The 18,454-nt window shown below is 41.0% G+C and overlaps 1 long non-coding RNA gene across 1 annotated transcript; it reads right to left on the bottom strand.

The window, feature by feature from the left end:
- Positions 1-16,921: 16,921 nt before the first annotated feature.
- Positions 16,922-17,867, bottom strand: LOC135933590 (uncharacterized). The gene is made up of 3 exons (XR_010573844.1): positions 17,822-17,867; positions 17,538-17,737; positions 16,922-17,050 (listed from the first exon to the last, which is right to left on the bottom strand). It is a non-coding gene; the product is annotated as an uncharacterized LOC135933590 (long non-coding RNA).
- Positions 17,868-18,454: the final 587 nt, after the last annotated feature.

The following is an 18,454-nucleotide window of genomic DNA, read 5'->3' as shown; positions in this document are numbered from 1 at the left end:
GCTGTCGGATCTCTGTGGGTCCCGTCAGTACAGCTCCTCCTCCCCGCCCCAGTGGGCCAGAGGATACTGAGCCACCGGCGCCATGCCTGGGTTTGGAGCTTGATGTCCCCTTGTTTGGACGGTTCTGCCTCGAGGAGCTCCATGTGCCTGAGGTGGATAGTATAGTTCTTGTGGCCTTGGTGTAGGACACTCGCGAGCCCAGTGTCCTTGTCCTCCACACCTGTGGCACCTGTTGGGGTCCAGTATAGGTCCCCCCAGAAAATGACCTCTCAGTCCTCCTCCTCTTTGAGGTCCACCACGCCCCCTCAGCGACCTAGTAGCCCCCCAATTCCCCGCGAGTCTTCCTTGCCTTGGTCCATTGGCGGGCCATCGGTCATCAGGATACAGGACCGGGTCCAGATCTGGCCAGTCAGGCCTCGGATCACCCTGAGGCTTTGCCACCAGCATTTTCTTAGCTCCGTCTTTACTTTCTTTTTTCTTTTCGCTTAGTTTTTCTCTCGCCTCAGCCAGTTTTAATTTTACCAGCTGCCCTTGCGCTTCTTCCAACTCCTGTTTCTTCTTGGTCACCTCGTCTCGTTCCAGCTCAAGTCGATGAATCACATGCCGCTCCCATTTAGCTGAATCTGCAACCGCAAAGTCTGGATTCTTTTGTAGGTCAGTTCTTACACGTTCTGGTAAACCTGCCAGCAGCGCAGAACGGAACCACGCCCTATGTTCCCCTTCTTGTCCAGGATGCTCCCCAGTCTGCATAATCCACTGTTCTTTTGCATGCTCTATAAACTCTCTAGGAGTGTGTTCTGGGCTCCACACTATTTTAGGTGTGGTGCCAGTGTTAGGGGTTGGATATTTGTCACGCACTGCGTTGGCGAGAGCATTTCGCACCGTTTCATAGGGGACATCATTTGGAGCACATGTGGTGCCTGCTATCTTTTCCACGTCAGCCAAGCCACACCCCCTCATGACTCGTCCAGACACCCCTCTAAAATCACCCAGGGCAAGCTCCTCCCCTTCTGTGAGACTGCCCAGCCTTCTCAGCCAAGCGGCTCCTCCCTCTGTGATCGGGGGCAATTGCTTCACCAGTGCCTCCAAGTCTCTGATATTATAGGGATGATAGTCTGGTTCTCCCTTCAGCCCCTTCAACAAAGGCATAGTGAGTGGCACCACATCTTCTGGGTCAAGCTCCCCCTCATTGGTTTGTAGGGCGATGCTGTGGGTCTGCTGTGTCTTGAAAATCGACTGTCTCTTGTCTTCTGGTTCCCCCAAGGCCCTTCCAGAGCGAAGAGTCCTCAGACCCAAGTCAGCGTTAAACTTTGGGGCAAACCCTTCGATCCCCAAAGCCCGCACTTCCCGTGGTTTCCGTCCTCTTCTCGCTGACACCTCAATCTCCTTCTCCAATGTTTCGATCCTTTGTGCAATTATCCCCTCTTCCAGCTCTTTCAACTTCTCTTCCAACTTTGTCACAGCTTCCTGATTGGTAGATAACCTCCCAAGGACCTCCCCCTGCCACTGATTTTCCTCCAGGTCGCCGACATCTAGCTTCCGACAGGCTTTTTGCTTCACCTTTGCCGGCAAACTCTGAGGTTGTGGTGCAGGCGTATCCTCCTCTGAGGTCCATGAATCCAGGGTTATCACTTCCTGGCTGACCCGCTCTGGTGTCACCTTATCTGCACTCCTAGGAGCCACAGGTTGAGCTTCTTCCACATCTTCTTCTGGGCTGAAGTGCGAGGGAGGAAGCAAAGTCACACGTGGTGTAGTTATGCTACCTCGTGATGTCCCCGCAACTGGCGGAGTCACCTCCGATGTAGCTGCCGCTGATTTAGGCTGTGTCCCTCCTGTATTGACTCCCTCTGCCTGCTGGGTAGGGGTCGCTTGCCTGCTGTCCTCCTGGAAATCCACAATTCCTCCCTTCACTCTTCCTGTTTTTCCTCCTCGTCCACACAGAGTACCACCCTCCACAGCCAAGATCGGAAGGGCGTACGGAGGGGGAGGGGCACTCGAGAATTGTGTCAGGCTGGGATAAACTGACGTTAATGTCCCCTCAGCCATGGCTTCCTTTCCCAGGGCTGGTCTGGTCTCATCCACTTCCTCTTTCATCCAATGAGACACCCCTTGGCACACAATCATGAACTTACAATACTTACCTTGTTTTCCCATCACCGCCTTCTTTTCTGCCTTCACCTTTCTCCCCAGGAAGCGTCCCACATATTCCTCTTCCAATTCTTTTATTTTCTCTTCACATTTTCCACCACCAACTTGGAAGATCAAATGGAGGGGTACTCTGTCTTCCAAAGTTTTTTGTTGATCTTCACATAATTTCTTCACCTCTTCTTCCATTTCCTTACACTCCTGGGCAATCTCCTTAGGAGTTCCCTTGGAGGTAATTTTAATAGCCTTCTTCAGTTGTTGAATCTGCTCCTTAATTGGCTTGTACTTCTTTTCCCCACTGGGGGTCGCCTTTTCGTTGTCAGCCATTTTGCTTTTGACCTCACCCTCACAAAGATGGCCGCTCTTGAGCTCCTCCCCTTGGGGTTGCCTCGCTGTACTTCCCTTTTCAACAGTCAGAGGCACCTAGACTGTTCAAGCTTCACTTCCTCTAGGCTCTAGCAGCCCCTCTCGTACACACATACACACACACACAGACGCTCTCTCTGTCTCTCTCCTCTCACTCACGACTGCAGCAGTTCTCCACGAAACACAAAACACAAAACTTCTCAACCGTCCACTGCAACAATTTAAGCACGCAAAGCCAGCAAAATTCACTCTCACATTCACTCCACCTCGCAACTGCAAAGTTTTAACATACACATAACTCCACTGTAAACACACTTCTCCCACCCTTACTAGGGAGATAACATAAATCACTCTACATGAAATGCTAAAATAACTCCCCCACTTCTGCCTCCTTCGGCCAAACAGAAATATCAACCCTAACTCGCACTTATTTCCTTTTTCACTTATATATTTCACGAGAAGACAACAACTCTATTTCACAGGAATTTTACATGCGAGCCCTTGATGACCTCCTCATGAAATATCACAACACCCGTGCTTACACTCCAGAAACACAAACACAGAAACTACAGGGTTTATTCAATATGCACTAAACATTACACACACCTTCTAACAAGATCCCCAAACGCTCTGTTATGCTCCTTTCTTCACTGGACCATATCCACATTCCACACACACTTTCATGCCTCACCAACACACGAACTTCACCCTTAAAAACACTTGAACACTTCCCCAGCACACAATATTCTACTTACTCCTTCCTACACTCAGCTTCTCTATCCAATCAGTTTCACAGCGCACCCCATTATAATCAATATAAGCAATTTACAGAGCTAATTTACACTTTATTTTATATACACAGGCCTGTATTGAATCATAAAAAACGAAAAACACCCGATGCCACGACAGGTTTATGTAACCGTTCCTTATTTTATCCTCATTCCTGTCACTTTAATCCCTATTTTATCCTTATTCCTATTAAAACCTCTGTAGCATCACACCTAACTTTTTGACTAATTTAAAAGCATCTAAGCCCAGGCCCAGCCTTGCTAATCACTTACTCCGCTTCGGAAACTCCCTTTCCGAGAACGGCCAAATTTTCTAAGCCCTATTTAATTTATAACCGCTTCCCGTGACTTGACAGAGAGCTCCACATCCGGCGTCTAAGTATCCCACTTGCGCCTTCAGCTATACTTAAAGCTCATAAGTCAGTCCCGTTGAATGGTCGCGGCCGGGTCCAACCCTGCTATTCAAACAGCGCAGTAAAACTGTGGTCTCCGTCGACCACCGGGTTTTTAACGGGTGCTCGAAGTCCCGCGGGTACCACCCGGGCTAAAAATAACCATGCGTCCACGGTTATTGGTCGGTGCCAAACGCTGAGCAGCTGCGCTCCTCGGAGTTCAATCCCTCAACTCCGGTCCTAGACTAATTTATATACTTTTTAAAAGCATCAAAGCGGACCTCCTTGCCACCTTGTTATATGATGCCCGGATCCGCGATCCTGCTAGTCAAAACGTGGATAAAATCCCTCAGCCAAATGCCCTAATCTAAATTTTGCTTGACTGGCATCACGGTCAGCAAATATAACACATTAACCTCAGCATGTAACATATTCTCTTAAACACACAACTTATTGACTTAAAATTCACCCCAGAATTAACAGCAACAAAATTTTGTCCGCCAATATTCCCTTTCACTTTTATCACTAATTACCCCAAAATCACCACGGACAAAATCCCCAGCAACTCTACTGAGTGAACTTTTAATTTAACTTTACTTCTCAAATTCAGCACCTTTGGATATTATTAATCAACAGGTGGTACTCACCTTTCTATGTCGCCTGGCGTGTCACTCAGTCGACCTGCTGGGTTCCCGTCCGTCCTTTTGACACCACCGGACCTCAGCCAAACAACCACACGTCCCTCCTCAAACCGGGATTTCGGCACCAAAAAACTGTCGCGGTTCGTATTTTGAGGAAAAGACAAACGACTGCAGAGTCCCCGTAGATGTCAAAAATAGTGATTTTATTAAACACATATATATGTGGGGAAGAAGCGTATCGTTACACTTTTCAAGGCAGTCTCCCCCGAACAAAAATAAGGAGTGGTATATATAACAGTTGATGACGAATAATATGCGTCAAAACACTTGGATTTACTGGAAATCTAGGTATCAATTCTCGTAATCTAAGAACACTCCAGTACATCGGACCCTTGACACCCTTTACTCCCTACTCCAGATGTTCTCTGTCTAGTAAACAGTCACGTACACTGGACAAGTCACGTAGCAGTTTTGAGCAAAACAAGTTGAGAAACTGTGAGTGTATGTGTGCAGGCCCCCCCTTATGTGTCTTGGGTGTTATCCTCAGTTAACCTCATAGTGCTGGGCCTACAGGCCTCCAGGCTGTGATTTTATTATATGTGATGTGCTCTAGTGTAAACAGATATGAAATCATCTTAACATTAGCTTAACTTCCTCACCTACCCATAACTTCAGCCCTCCAGTTAACAACTCTCTAATGAACACTATGAATAACATGAATACAGTTAAACCTGCAATGAAAGATTATTATGCCATTACTATATGTGATTAAATACAGACTATAATATAACATCAACCGATTCATTAAATGCTTTGATGAAATGATAATGATGAATGATGATAATTGTGATAATACTGGTTATGAATAGAACCTGAAAATAGAAAAAAAAACATCCTCCTTTTCACACGAACCAGGAAAAGGTAGGCCTACTTAATAAAAACAGTCTCACGACAAGATAAAACAGGATAAGACAAGACAGCAGGCTCCACCGAGGAGGAGTCCTCACAACAGCGGCTGGGAAGGCGTTTCACTCTTCCGATTTAGGTTGGGCGATTTGCCACGGAGAGGTGAATACAGCAATCAAACCCTAAAACAACAGATAAATGTAATCTTAGCCTCTTGTAGCTGTGAATGCTAATAAAAATAGTTTTAACGGCTTACTCCAGGACCGGAGGCGCTATACTCTCACTGGTGGAGATAACTGGAGCACCTCTCCGCAACGCCGGAATAAAACAGAAACTGCCGCGCTGTAGCTGTCATATGATCTACTCTTGCTGATCAGTCCGTGGCAGGGTGCCAGCATTTACTGCTGCTTTGCGCCAAATTCACGGGAGGAATGATCCAGAAAAACACCGGCTTAGCTTTATACGGGCTGACGCTACCCTGCAATCAATATGCAGGTGGGTTCCCAATTAACCTAGTTGCGCAGCCGAGAGCGAGCGCAGGAGAGAGCGAAAGCAGTAGAGAGAAAAGAAAGGCGAGTAGCCCATCTGGCTACATACACAAATGTCCAAATTTGGCTGCTGGTGACCATCTTCACTGACCAACCATCTGTGACCGAGGACTCATCTCTCCTGGTGTCCTGCAAGCAAACAATCATATTTTTTAGAGCACCAACTTATTTGCTGTCTTAAAACCTTTTTTTCTGCATTTGCTATAGAACAGACTCCAATTTAGACAATCTCAGGCTCCCTCCTAACCGGAGAGGTGACATTCAATGTCCCACTTGTCAGTCTGGATAGCCCTGACCACCAAGTGACACACAATAATGTCATGAAAGCATATTTTCTAAAGGGGCTATGCAATCATGGCCAATAACTTTTCATTCTGATGATCTGCAGAATAATTTAGGCACATAACAAATTTCAATGTTCAAACACCTGCAGACTTCACTATATACAGTGTAGACAGTGTGGTCTCTCTAAACTAAGTTTGTGGGATATGATCTTTCAAGAAGTATTTTTAGAGAAAATCAGGCCTTCAGCTACAGTTTGTGAGACAACATTAAAATTCACACAGCCAAAGGACTGCGATGATTCCTCAAAAGTAGCTGTCATTATTAAAATCAGTGTTTGAATTAAGAAATCTATAAGGTATGTAAGAGGACAGAGAGTCACAGCTTCTATCTTAAGCCCCAAGGGGGTTTCTGAGCTTCCTGCTCGAAAATGTAATGTCTAAATTTAATTGATTATTTCTCTGCAATTACAAACTCTGTCCTTACAATCTTGGTATCAAAATAAAGCTAACACTTGTGAGATTTCATCAGAGGTGTAAATAATAAAGCAGATCTTACTTTGTCAAAGTTACTAAGACTGGAACACAAAAAAAGTAAGTAGATTTTATCCTCGCCTAATTTCTTTCTTTTTTTTCTTTTTTTTAGCATATTTGAGGCATATTTTTTGTAAAAATATGCCTCAGTTCACATTTGATTCCAGAAATTCAGTAACCAACATATAAACATCATCTGTGCAAAGATTTATGTTTCTAAAGTGAAACAGTGAAAAACTACAGCCCTGTCAATACATGAATATCCAGACGTTGTACACAAATGTCCAATTTTGGCACACAATTGGACACCATGCCAGTTGAATTTTTTAGGTATTAAAGAGCAGAAATTTTATTAACAGGCCTAAAAATGCTTTTTTAAAAAAATATATATATTTTTGAAGAAATAACCATACATTCACAGGTCAATGGCCCTTTTCTGCTGTGCGCATGGAGCATTTAATTGGTCTAGGGCCCTTTAAACTCTGAGGGGCTGCAACTTTGGTTTCTTTTGGTCAATTTGCATGACTGACACCTCTTTTTAATTGTTTGAGCCAATAGGATCACAGTAACAATGCCACATTCACGTCACTTCAACCAATCAGACGTTGCAAGGCCAAATATATTTCTCACCCCGTGTTATAACGGATTAAACGTGATCTCCTCCTTTTTGCCCCCGGTACCCGGGGAATAGGACTTAAGTGGTTTTAAAAGCGTGATCAAAATATAATAAAAAATTAAGACTGAAACACCATAAAACACAAATAACCAATCAATGCCAGTCAACACGACAGCAACAAAGTGTAGGCCACCCTTTAACAGTTACACAGCTTAAGCCATTGCCAGGGGAAATAATGCAATCTGCAATATTTAAAGACAGCCTGTGATCTTTGCTACCTTCAACAGGAATGAGTGCAAGTTGCCAGGGATCAGGAGTAGGCCACAGCTCCTCCTTATAACCAGCCTCTGATTAAAAGCTAAGGGAGGGGTGAATGTTCATGCTGCGATCACAGACACCATGCATGAAACAAACATTTACGAAATCTAATCGACTACATATGTATGCATGGCTGGCCTAAGTGTAGCTGCACCTTGCCACAAAGGAACGCCCTGCAGCAGATCATCATGCATGCAGGGAAAGATGAACTATTCTTTCTTTTAAGATCGTGCAGATGCAAGGGCGTAGATTTGGCATGGACGGAAGGAAGGGACATGTCCCCACCAATATCCAGCGATTATTGAATTGTCCCCACCAATAATTTGATCTCTTCGAGTAAAGTAAAACAAACCCGGTAGAAAGAAAAAAAACAAAAAACGATTTGTCAACGTCTCATTCACCCAGCGGTGCAGAAAGAGTTAAATTACGTTCTCTACTGGAGTCCTACCTCATGTGACAAATATGGCCAATGTGATTGGCTGTGCCTTTCAGGGAGCTCTGTTTAGTTTTAGCAGCGGCAAGCCGGGATTTCCGGCTCTTTTTAGAGAACCGGTTCTTTCGGCTCGGCTCACTAAAAAGAGCCGGCTCTTTCGGCTCCGAACCGGCTCGTCAGGTTGTTTTGTTGCTTTAATTAATTTATTATTACAATAATATAAAATTATGCACAAAAGGAATTACTAATGTAAAAAAAAAGTGGTTTTATTTATATATGTTTATATATAAATATATACAGTGGCCCCTAGAGACAAAACACGTACAAACTCCAAAAAGCACGTACAAACTCTAAAACACATTTCTGGCGTTAACTGAACATCCAAAACAGAGCTACGTAGATCACTTAAATTACACAATTGAAAGCATATGTGTATTGTTTGTGTATTTATACACAAGCACTCATATATATTCAAATAATTAAAAAAAAAAAGTTCATTTACCTGTTACTACCACACACTGGTCGTTGGTACTTGCTGGCTTGTGTAGCCTCTAGGTAACAAAAGCTCAACACTGCGCATTCTGGAGCACTTTTGTTGTCTTTTGTACATGTTTTGGAGTTTTTACGTGCTTCTGAGGCTACGTCCACACGTACACAGGTATTTTTGAAAACAGAGATTTTCCGTTTTAAAAAAATAATCCCGTCCACACGTAAATGCAGAAATGAAGGAAAACGCTGCTAGGAGCATGCCAAAGCAACAGGTGGCGATATATTGCTAAATGTGTAGAAATGTTGGCCAATCAGAAGTCTAGAAGCCTCGGTGGGAAATAGTAAACAAAGGTGGGGCATAGAAGCAGAACTGAGTCGTATGTGTGGAGGGACAGTAACTGTGTGTATATGTAAGCATTTAAACACTGCAGAGAGTACAATTAACAGAAACAGTATTGTAGAAATTCATTTCACCAAAACAAAACGTGGCGCACAGTGTGACGTCAAAAAAGGTGCACATCTTTGACGCTGCGTTTTCTCCATTTTCCTCATCCACACGTAAATGCAAAAACTGAGTTTTCGAAAATATCCACCCTGACAGGCATTTTTAGAAATCTCCGTTTTCAGTGACCGAAAACGCAGTTTACGTGTGGACGAAAGGTGCAAACACATAGAAAAATCTCCGTTTTCAAAAATACCCGGGTACGTGTGGACGTAGCCTGAGTTTTTATGTGTTTTGGAGTTTTTACGTGCTTCTGAGTTTTTACGTGTTTTGGAGTATGTACGTGCTGCTTTGTCTCTAGGGGCCACCGTAAATATACTTTTATTTATTCACTCCACATAAAATGTAATAAATAAATCATATAATACAAAAACCAACTAGTCACTGTTCAACTTTTAACTATTTAAATTTTCAGCTTTTTCCTTTTAAACAAATTTAAAGTGAAACAACACAAAACACTGCAAACCACAACACAATTAAATATAAATTAAAATATTAAAAAGAACATGCATATTCTCTGTCATATGGGCCTGCATGAATAAACTTTCTGAATCCTTTATCATCTGCAACTGAAAATAGTTGTGGATGATTACTATACCTTTCTAATGTGACGTTGTTGTCCCTGGCTCTCTTTCGCTCTCTCTCTCCCTCGCGCTCTGATCCTGTGCTACTGCGACTGTAACTACCGCCCCCCCCTGCCCAGCGCAAAGCACAAGGCTCGCGTGCGGAATGAAGCGAAAAAAAGTGCGAGAGAGAGAGGGTGAGAGAAAGATAAAAAAAACAAACCCACGGCTCGCGATAAGGAGCCGGCTCGCGTCGTTCACGTCAAAGATCCGGCTCTAAGAGCCATTTCGTTCGCGACCGACACATCACTACAAGGAGGAGAGGAGGATGGCAGCAAAAAGGAAGAACCCGGATATAAGAAAGTATTTTTCAAAGAAACCTGTAAGTCACTTAAAGTCAAGTTCAGACAAAATGTGTCCGTCATAATCAGTGTTGGGCAAGTTACTTTGAAAAAGTAATTCAATTATAGTTACTAGTTACTTCTTCAAAAAAGTAACTGAGTTAGTAACTGAGTTACAATATTCTAAAAGTAATTAATTACTTGAAAAGTAACTATTGCGTTACTTTAAAAAAAAAAAAAGTTTAACGCTCTGGGGTCCAGGGTATAACTGGCCATTTTAACTACTTTTGATTTTCCCTCTACATTTTACCTTTAAAAACTATTTACTTTGCCTTGTTTGGTATCATCCTTTTCAGCACAACCTCACGTGCCTGAATTTACAGTCATGTTTTCATTTTGACATACTGTATTAACACAATTGATCTAAAATCAGACAAAAACCATAAAATCAGAGTAGAAAAAGTTATATTTTTTACTGTAACAACCACAAACATCTTTAATGAATCATATTTCATAACTTTAAATGCAACTATAAATTGTCAATTTTAAAATCCTATGCACAAGTTTACTTTTACCCTTTTTTTAAATAACCATTTCAAACTATTTACAGAACAATCAGCTGTTCTGCATTCAATAAGATGCCACACAAATTATTTGTGCCACTCCAAATATTTCTGTCCACTATAAAGGAGAACATCACAGCCTGATACCTGCAGGTCTGACGGCAGCAGGTGTATCACTCCTGTTTCTACCTGGAGACAGCAGTCGCCTCATTGTTCTGACACACGACACAAAACTATCCACAAAACTACACACTAACTACACAAGACAACACATTAACTACACACTCCAAACACGCTAAACGTCACAAATCTCTAACATCTCAAAACTCGCTCTCGCTTTCTCTCTCTCTCTCTCTCGCCGCACTCCTAAAACTTCCGCTGTTTTTTTTTTTTTGTTTTGGTCATAAGCAGAGAGTGCTTGCTGCACTGTCCTTAGACAGTAAACGTGACGAAACTATTGAGGAAAAAACGCCGCGTATATATTGTTTATCGTGACTCTGGTTTTACGTGGCCTATCAACATAATTTATAAACTGGTATATATCACCTTGCTGCTTTGTCTTTAAGTGGTCATGTGATTGACTTACCACGACTACTTTATTCTTCCTCAGTCAAACAGCAGCACTCATGTGATTGTTTTGCCCCCTTAGCTCCAGGTGTTGTGCTAGACAGTGATCGTGATTTTCGCGTCCGCGGGAGCGCGTGCAGCTGCTTAAAGCTGTAGCGTCCAGATTATTTACGTAGTCAGCTACTTCCGTGCTACTGATATAAGATGCGGTAAGCTGAACACAGCTTCAACCGTCTGTTTGTTGAAAAATAGTAACGTACCGCGTTTCCTTGTTAGTAACTGTAACGGCGTTGTAACGATAGGAATAGTAATTAGTTAGATTACTCGTTACTGAAAAAAGTAACGCCGTTAGTAACGCCGTTACTTGTAACGCCGTTATTCCCATCACTGGTCATAATAAAGTTAGAGGCTATGCTAGGCTTTGGCCCACATCAGTCTAATTGTATGTAACCATGAATAACGTGTTTGGGAAACCAACTGCACAACAGGCAGCACTATTTAGTATGGAAGGCCGTTTCCGCCACTGAAAAAAAAAAAAAAGGATCCATAACTCGAAATTTCAAGTTATTTTCTCAAAATTTTGAGTTATTTTCTCAAAATTTTGACTTATTAACTCGAAATTTTGAGAAAAATAACTTGAAATTTCGAGTTATTAACTCAAAATTTTGAGATAAATAACTCGAAATTCCAAGTTAGCGCTGCCAATAAGAAATCCACGTGCATGACGTCATTTCCTTGTTACCCGGAAGGATATGGCGCAAAGGGGTGCGCACTCAAAACTGGATAGTGTCGTGAGCTACCGTATAACAACAAATGGCGCCAGGTTCTTCAGCTTTGAATGCCTTCCTACAAATGATAACTGGATAAAAGGTAATAACGGTGTGACAGCGATTGTTACATACAAAGTTGAATAGAATGCAACGTGAGGGTTAACCAAAGGTACCTATAAGGTTTCTGTTACACGCTAATGACACCTGTTACGTCTGAAAGCATGCGTAAAAAATACGTGTACAGCACTGTATAAAACAAAATCACAAATCACCCAAAACAGGGAATATGACTGAAAACTATATAAATAAGGAACAAAACCAATAAAAATGTAACCAGACAACTGAGAAAATGTGGGATTGACTGTATTGTGATGCAGATTGTAGTTACAGTGCAAATGGACACTTAAAAATGCAATTCCCACTTCTCCACCATAGTCAGAGCTCATAATGTGGGCACAGATACTTTGATGATAATATTGTGGCTTTATAATAGGTAATTTTAATTTACATCCTTCCTTACAGCATGGGAGACTTGATTGAATTCTTGAAACAAAGAGAAGTCTCTGAGGAAATTATACAGACCTTGGAGAATGAGAAGGTACTTAATTCCAACAAGATACTGGTTGAAATGCAACTTTTCCTTATTGTTCTTAAGTTAAAAATAGGATTGTATTTTCAAGGCTGGTTGTTTTAATAAATTAAATTATTTTTCCATCCTTAGATTGATGCCAGTGTCATAAGTCTAATGACAGATGAGGATCTGAAGACTTATTTGCCATCATATGGTGATCGTCTAGCAGTATTTGGATTTTGCAGACGGAGGGGCAGCAGCCGTAAGTCAGCGCTTTTTGAACGGCTGAAATCCAAACTGTCCAAAAGAAAATTATCTGAAGAGGATGGCAGTAACACACGGCAAGAAGAACATTCCCAAACAACCCATAAAAGAAATGCTCTGAAGAGAAATAGAAAAATAGAAATAGGATGGATGCATTATGATGAAGACACTGAGGCTTTCAAGCAGGTTAGAGCTAGACGAGGAGGAGGAACAAGAAAAATAGACATTTGCAAGGATGCCAAGAAAAGGGACATATTACAGGTTGCAACAGGCCTGTTCTTTCCAGATGGAGGAAACATTCAGGGGCCCTTAACAGATTTTGACTGTGATCTAAAGGATTATCAAGAGATGATAGTTGATGATGCATTGACAGTAGGAGAACTTTATCATGTCACAAAACTAAATATCCTCAGGTTCTACCTCACCACAAAGAAAAAACAAAATGACAGCCTTCAGAGTTCCAGCCCAGGTTTGCATCCATCTTCAGAAATTGAAGAGAGTCCTCAAAACCAAACCTCTTCTTTTACTGTCACTACAGTCCAAACATCTGCTCCATTTGAAACAATCAGCCATGATGTGACATACATTGAAGACACTCCAAACGATAACCTTCCACAATCTTCCACACAGTTCCTGATGGAACATCTGAAATGGCCCATGACGATGGGGGAGTTGTGAGAGATTGTCTTTCAGAATTCTGGAAAGAATTCTATGACCAGTGCACCACTGGAAATGTTTACAAAGTGCCCTTCTTAAGGCATGATTTTGGGCAACAGGGGTGGGAGAGTGTGGGCAGAATCATTGCATTTGGATGGGTTAGAGAGAAATATCTGCCTGTGAAAATTGCACCTGCCATTCTAGAACAAGCTGCCTTTGGATATGTAAAGAGTGATATTGTGGAGGATTTCCTTAAGTTCATGCCTGAATCTGAGCGTACAGTGTTAGAGGCGTGGCGATCAGACTTTAGCATCGTGGACCAAGAAGAACTTATAGACATACTTGATAACCACAGCTGCAGAAAGATACCAACAGCCTACAATGCCACTGAAGTCCTATTGGAGCTTGCACACAAAACACTTGTCCAAGAGCCTGCCTATGTTATTGAACAGTGGGCAAGAACACTCAGCACTGCATGGGAAAGCATTTGTGATCTATCGTCACTTTTTGAAACCCTCCAACCAAATGTGAGAAAAGTTCTCAAGTGTCTCACTTTCCCTGAAACAATGACGGCTCACCAGAAGCTGATTCAGAAATATCTAACTACATATGTGAAGAATGCTGAGAAGGAACATTTGTGTTTGTTCCTCAGGTTTTGCACAGGTTCAGATTTACATCTTGGAAAGAACATCATCATTGGGTTTAACGAACTTAAAGGTTTCCAGAGACGACCTGTGGCACACACATGTGGATGTGTACTGGAGCTGTCGATAAATTATGACAGCTATCCTGACTTCAGATCAGAGATGAACAGTGTGTTGGAATCAAATGTGTGGGTCATGGACATTATCTAAAGGTTTGATTCACAGACAATGGCTTAAAAGCCATTGTTGTTTTACAAGAAATTATATTTGAGTTGTGAACTAAAACTAAAGTGTTCCCATGTGAATGTCACATCAAAGGTTTCAGGTGTTTAAAAACTAAGTTCCAAGAAAAAGTCTTTCGTGAAATACCACTGTAATGTAATTTGAGGTACTTCTTTGTGTTTCTGTGTTTTCGTATTACAACTGAGGCAATATTTTTCTAAACACTTGTGAAATGCATTTCTGCAGAGGTCTCAAAGTGGCAGTCTGGAGACCATTTATAAGAATTCCCATTTCCTCAGTCAGCATGTGTGCATGTGAACAATCAAAGCAGTTTTCCCACCTTTTATTCAATTTTTCTATTATTTGAATCCAAAATCAACTTAAAAAATGCATTAGGTTAATTTTAATTTGTCAAATTTTATTAATGTAATGTCACAAGATGACATATATTCTAGTGGCTCACCAGAAAATTTGAGATTGAGACCCCTGCAATATGTAGTATGTAGTACATGTAGGAGATATATTCAATATCTCCTACATGTTTTATCATTGTGCACACATTTTACAGTTTACAAGTCAGGTTTTATTATATCATTGTATTTTAATACAGTTATGTTCGTACAGTTCTGTTTAGCCATCTGGGTTATGTTGACTTTTGCTAAATTGAATGGCCATAAGGCACACCTATATGCTTTTATTTTGGATTTCTGTGAAATCAGCAATTGCTGAGCTGAAGGTTGACTTTTGGTTGGCTTTTCCTGATTTTTGTGATGGAAAAAAACCCTTGTTTATCATAGCCCCCTTTTTTTAAACTGCATAGCAGATGGGGTAGTTATTTAAAAGATATTTTCCTATATTTCTGTTTTCATCTTCGAGCCTAATGTATTTGCTTCATAGTGGTTTTAGACCACACTGTTCTTATTCTTTAAGTAATTGTAGGATATTGTTATCAGATCTTGCCATATTATCCTCAATCTCTTCTTATTGTCCCATTCTCTGTTTTTAGAAAGTTTGTATTTTTAATAATAATTGAAGTTTTGCACAAAATATTGCATATTTTTGTTATGTGTATTGTCTTACTTTTTCCAAGTCTTGTGCTTGCAATTTGATTTTTATAAGAATACTTTAAGGTTTTTTGTGTAACTGTAAATACAGTACAGTTATTTTGCTTTAAGATAAGATGATGGCAAAAGATCTGTGTTTTATAATAAAGTGTTCAATGAGACAAATTACATCTTTCATTTTGGTAATTTCTGGGTTTTTATTATTCTGAGGCGCAATCTGAAAAAAAAACCATAGGTCCATAAATGTCACTCAGTTAGGTTATCCATATGCTAAAAATATATATAATTATACTGCCCATAATCAGGAAAACAGTCAGTATATATAAAAAGTCTCAGCAGTAAAAAAAATGACAATGAAAAAAAAATTACTGCTATATAACCAGATATTTCAAAATATCAATAATTACTCAAATAAAAAGAAAGATAAAAAAAGCATATTTACAAAAAGTTGAAATCATAATTCCAAGGTGACATTCGTTGCATATCCTTTATGATGTCCTCCAAATAGCAGGTTTAACAGACATTATGTGTACATATGTTTTAATAATAAGGTTTTTAACGCAAAAAAAAAAGGTTTGTCAATTGAAATAAACCATCCAAAAAAAAAAAACCCTCCAAAAATTAAATGCAATTTTTATAGCCTTTTTCACTTGGCCCTTGTCCTGATTCATGTTTGAGGTGAGAGACAAACGACTACAGTCCAAGTGGGTCAAAACAATGATTTTATTAAACACACGCGTGTGGGGAAGATGAGCACCATCACACAACCAGCGCCGATCTCCCCCGAACAATACATCAGCAGTTGTATTTATAGTATAACATTGCTGACGGGCGTCATGCGTCAAAGCAGATAGATAACATGCATCAGTTCCAGTAATCCCAACCTTGGACACATTCAAAAAGAACAGTTCCTTCCTCTGTTCCTCCGCCAAATGCTTCCTGTTATTTCACTTATTGCACTTCACTCTGGAACTAAACTGTCACTTATGCAGGTACAACATCGATGCAGTTTCGAGCAAAACAAGTCTATATACTGTGTATGTGTGTGCAGGCAAACTATGTGTGTCCTGACCTCAGTGCATGACCTCACTCGACAAACAAAGACATTTCAGAAGCATCAACAGCTTCAATAAATGCTTTGATGAAATGATAATTAATGCAATATGAATAGTAACAGCAAAATAATAATTTCCTAATCTCCACACCCTGTTTGTGAAATACATTTTCAGGCCCTCAAAACCCATGTATGTGTGCCCCCAAAATGACAACCATCCATAAATTAATAACTCATAAAAGGTTAGAGTTTAAATATCAAAATACAGCATTAAAAAAGTGTCTTTTGGGGTAATATTTGTTGCAGACAGCAAATGTAGCAAAATTAAAACCAAACAAAAGTGTGTGTGTGTGTGTGTGGGGGGGGGGGGGGGGGGGGGGGGGGAGTGCCCTGAATATCCCTAGATGTCCCTGAAGGACAAGGGTCAAAGAATGTGTTTTTGCCACCTCAATCAAATGCATAATGATGTCTAACCTTTAAGGCAAAAGCTCCAACTCAGTAAGCATCAACTGCCTTAGCTTTACATACAGATCCACTGTATGAAACACATCATCTGAGAAGTCAGGTTATGTTCTGACATGAGTTCTACACAGAGATGAAAGACATCCTCTTCACATGGAAAGTCTTTGAACACGCATTCTTCAAGGCAGGCTTCAACTTTGTCCATATTGACATGTTTGAGACAGTCCCTCGCGCCATAAATGTCTGGGAGGGCATACATAAAAGATGGTCGGCCGTGAGGACTTCGGGAGTTGTGGACTGGGCGCATTCTGTGGTCATTCCAGGCCAAAGCAACTTCATTTAATTCTTCCTAGATGAAAACAAATGCACAAAAGAAACATTTTCAGGCATACAATATGAAAATGTTAATGTACAAAAGCACAACTAACTTCTACATTGATTTTCTTAGCTTACACACCATTAATGTAGCTTTGGTACACACATATATATATACACATACACACACATACATACATACACACACACACACACACACACACATCATGGACAGACAGATACTTATTTACTTAGTTTTGGCCCACCAAAAATGCTAACCAAGTACTGAGACAGGCCTAAACACATATAAATCATCAATGTGTTATAATGTATAATTGTGTTCCTTGATATATATGTGTAATTTTTTTTTAACAAAACTGTTTTTTTTAAAAAAAGCACTCTACTTTTCACGTGTACTTTAATATATCTGATGTTTCTATAATATGCAAAGGCCGTGTGAGTTGTTACAAATTAAACAGTTGCAATACATGTCGTTTACACAATCACCTATGTAAACTCACCTGTATAATGTGAAGAAAACAGAACTGGACCAATGATTTGTCCAAGAAAGAGTCTGAGAAGTGGCCATCCTCTCTTAGTTTGTCAAATAGTTCAATCCAGTACTGGATACACTGGCTTCGTAAGATTAGCCACCATCTTTCAATGCGTTGATTTCCTGTACTTGCTCCAAATATGATGTGCTCTCTTTCTGGTTCATTGTCTGTAAAGTGCAAAAATCGTTGCATGTGAGCCACATGGACGTTTTCTGTTCCTAGATCTAATCTCACTCGATCAGGGCAACCACCTTGTTGAATCACGGCATCCATGAAGTAGCCAGCAATTACTCTCGGGTCATTATTTGTCTTGTAAGCGTCTAGCCATATTACACTCCTTGAAAAGCCGTCAATGCATCCACTGATTGCAATCCCAAATGGCTTCAGCTTATCGTAGCCGTCGATATGCCACACATAGTTGGGGCCTCTGCTATGATACACTCGCCTCCGCAGTCGTCTACCTGACCTCAAATCCACAGCTTCTCCATCGAATAAACGGAGCAGAAGACGAACGGTTTCTCTGTCAGTAATAATGCCATTCATCCAACACTTCTGGTGCATCCAACGATACCCATGACACTGTCCTGAGGTTGCCAGTTGTGCTTGTATAAAAGGTGCCACCTCTCCCACCGCTGTTTTGTCCTTTCTGCGCCAAAGTCGGTTGTTGTGTAAAATCCTTTCAAGTGTACGAAGGCTGATAGTAATGCCATGTGATTCAGCTAATAACGCAAGAATCTCCTCATTTGTGAAGCCACGGTTAAAATACTCAGCAATGTGTGAATTCATGATCCGTATCTGTAATACTGTTAGCATATCTGTAGCATTTGTAGCTGAGGGATTCAGCTTCCGGGTAACACGGAAATGACGTCATTCACGTACATTAC

The sequence above is a fragment of the Pelmatolapia mariae genome, linkage group LG9 (assembly GCF_036321145.2).
Source record: "Pelmatolapia mariae isolate MD_Pm_ZW linkage group LG9, Pm_UMD_F_2, whole genome shotgun sequence".
Classification (NCBI taxonomy): Eukaryota; Metazoa; Chordata; class Actinopteri; order Cichliformes; family Cichlidae; genus Pelmatolapia; species Pelmatolapia mariae.
Note: the sequence above shows the minus strand (reverse complement) of the source record. Positions and strands in the feature narration are given on the sequence as shown.